Source organism: Limulus polyphemus, unplaced genomic scaffold (genome assembly GCF_000517525.1).
Source record: "Limulus polyphemus unplaced genomic scaffold, Limulus_polyphemus-2.1.2 Scaffold6895, whole genome shotgun sequence".
NCBI classification, from domain to species: Eukaryota; Metazoa; Arthropoda; class Merostomata; order Xiphosura; family Limulidae; genus Limulus; species Limulus polyphemus.
The window spans coordinates 44,677-48,254 of record NW_013672505.1 but is presented as its reverse complement, the minus strand read 5'-3'; positions in this window follow the sequence as shown (position 1 = coordinate 48,254).

The window sequence follows — 3,578 nt, the reverse complement described above, 5'->3', positions numbered from 1 at the left end:
AATGGCCTACGTTATAGCATCTAAAGTAGTTTGAACTTTCCGAGTGGCAGTTAGCAGGTTACACGACGTGCTCCATACAGCAAGGTCGTAGACATATTGATGATGCCTGTGTTGAAGGTAACTTAGGGAACGGTATGGCATTAACAAACAGAATATATAGGAGTGGCCTAATAACCGAGCCTTGGGGGTACTCCCGCATCTAATTTGAAAGAATTATATAGCTTATTGTATATTTTTACTTTTGCTATCCTGTCGGATAAAAAGCTGGCTTTTCAGCGGATTATTTTTGTCGGCAAGTTTAGTTTTGATATTTTATAGAGTAGTGACCGAATGAGACTTCAGACCAAACCAAGCCTTTACAGTAGTGAGGTATCGAAAATCGAAATGGTGTATTTAAGTGTTTTGCACTCACAAAAAAGAAACCTATCATTCTATAAGTATTTAAAGAACTTGTAGCATTCCATCACAATTTAATTCATCGTATTGTTAGCCGACACTAGGCAGCTGGTACATAATTAAATAGAGTTGTTTAAACATTTGTTTAACAACAAGTTGTTATAGAATTAATTTGTGGCGGAGTGCTACAAGTTCTTCAAATACTTATAGAATGGGTATTTACTTAACTGTTAATTAAGCCTTAGCGCAAAGGAACAGAATACGGTCTATCTTTAACCCTTTGACTGCGGCTGCTTTAAACGCGCGCGGAATTTTTACGAGCCGTACACTGTATCTGCCTTAGGTGGACCGTACCTTATACGGCGAATCAGCAGTCAGTGGCTTAATTGTCTGTAAAAATATCAGTAGTAATAACAAGCATGATATTAGAAAAACAAGTACCTTTAAACTAGTTCTCGAAGTGGGGTTACACTCGCGCATAAAATGTGATAGCGTTTTTCGTAGTTTAGAATTCTTAATCAAGATGCACAAGAAGTGGGGGTGCGCAAAATGCCCAATTAGAAAAGTGGGTGTACGCGTAATCCCGCATTACTCCCCAGTTCGAGCACTGCTTCAAACTGATAATACAAAGTTACTGTAGTTATTACAATTAAAGTTAAACCTATACGTTTCTCGATATTGAATGTGCTTTTTCAGAACCAGATATGTGGTTCCGATTGTGAAACCTCATATAAAGTTATTTGACACTATATAAACTTTACTTTTGCTATAAATATTCCCACTTTATTTGACAGCTGTTGTCAATATTGTCAGGTTATATTGTTTTAATAACTTATGTATAACTTTTACACACATATCACGTTTAATCCTTTCCATTTGACAAAGTAGTAATATTTAGATGAGTAAAATCCTTTATTATTTAGTTCAGATATATCATGTAATCCTAAAGAACGATTGTCAATCATCCGGAAAACTACAATATAAATATATAATTGTGTACATCTTAAATAGATAGTAAACTAGTTAAACACTTTAAAAACCTCTGTTGGATATGATACGTAGACGTTAAATAAGTTTTTTGTTTGGTTTGGTAAAGAGAGAACTCATTACAACGATTGGATTGATGTAACTTTTATTTGAACAATGTGCTCGCTGTCTGAGGCTGTACTGGAATAGAAATTGTTCGCTTTCATGCATTTTTCAAGTTCTGTAGTATGTTTTGTCTGTATTAAACAAACGTTGCTTTCCGAAATTGTAAGGAACAGATATCAGTGGTTTTTACAAATATATCCACATTTGAGACAATGTTTCTCACAGCTGGCATAAGAGTTTTAAGATTTTTATTAATCGTTCCTTGCTTTCTTAAACAAATTTCGAAGTTTATTTATCACTTGTAAGTGAATTTCAGTAGTTCAATTTGAATAATTTAGGTCAACAGACTTTTAAGCTGCTACATTGATTCTTCTCTTCAATGGTAATAGACTTCATGATGTGTTAAAGTATTATTCTCTGCTACTGTTAGATGAATCTTCAAGCTCTCATTAACAACACTATTTATAATTCTTTGCTAGAATCAGTTTTAAAAAATATTTCTGACCTGTGACTCTTCTTAAATTTAATGGATTTTTCACTTGACAAAGGAGAAAGTCTAAAAATATGAGCCAACTATGTAAAACAATGTAATAACTTACTAAACATGTTTTGAGAGGTTTGCACAATTGACCTACCACAATAACAGTGATTGTACATATACCGAATGATATGTTGACAAGATAAGCAATTTAATAACGACGTTTACTCGATACAATAAACCAATTTTTGTCTTCTGGAAACAGGAGACTTACAATACCAATTTAGTACAAAATTTATATTCTTCTTTCTAAATATGCTTCAAATCGAACAAGGAAAAAATCAGTTAGTTGAATAAGGTTCAGAGGTTGTACTCTTTTAAAGATGTTTTAAAAACTATCAGTATAATTGTTATTATTATTATTGCCTTGAAAGAGAAGAAAATCTCGAGCATATGAAGATAAAGCTTCTTTACATTCTAACATATTTTCAATAGTTTTCCTTTTACATCAAAGAATTAAATCTTTCAAAATATACATTTTCACTTGTACTATACACAAGGCATCTTAATGCAATTTATATATTTAATCTATAGGCTTTTTTGGAAGATCCAAACCCATTCTGCCTTTTAGCACATAAAATGGGCACAACAACGACTTACAGTTGGAGTTGTTGTTTATTATTAAGCACAAAGCTACACAAAGGGCTATCTGTGCTCTACCCACCATGGGTATCGAAACCCGGTTTCTAGCGGTATAAGTCCGCAGACATACCGCTGTGCCACTGGGAGGCGTACAGTTGGAGAATACTTCTTTAAAATGGTGCCCTATTCCCTAAGTCATAATTTGTTATAATAGCTGTAGCAGGATATCCTTGTCGAAATAGGCTTTCAATGCGAGCAAAAGTTGCAAATACAGCTTGCTTTTCTCCGTCACTGACAATACACTCCAAAGGCACCGATTCAGGAAAAGTTAGAGTTACCATAAAATGTCACGATGACTTTGATTATCCTTATTTCCTGATGTATCTATTAATACAATTTTTCAATCTTGTTTAGCAGTTTATGGATTCTTCACTTGATCGATGAACACGTGGTTGCATTTTATTTTTCCTCCACAGAAGAAACATAGTTTTACCAACACAATTTTTGGCTTTTGTTGTAAGATTACAAAAAGATTTCCAAGTGTTCTTCCAGTTTACTTCCTTCTCTGACTCTATACATGTTACTGAATGTCTAATTGAAAATGTAATGACACAGACAGTGAAGGGGCATACTTCTTGTTAACCGAGTAAATTGGTAGTTATCAGGACGTTTCAACATCACTTCAAGCTTAATTATTTCAAGGGCTATAGCAATGAATAGAAAAATCATTGTGTACAAAAGTACATAGGTTGTCGATATTTTTATACTTACATATCTATATAAAGAGAGAATTTTGCCAAAAGCTGATTTCCAGAAAACCATAGTTATACATTTACATTGTTATGCATTAGAATTTCAAATAGCCTGAAATTGAGTTAAACGACACTTTAAATTTAGTAGTTAAATTGTACTTTGGATTAAGCAGTTAAGTAAAAGCCGATATATAGACAGTTTATGATAATTGCCAACA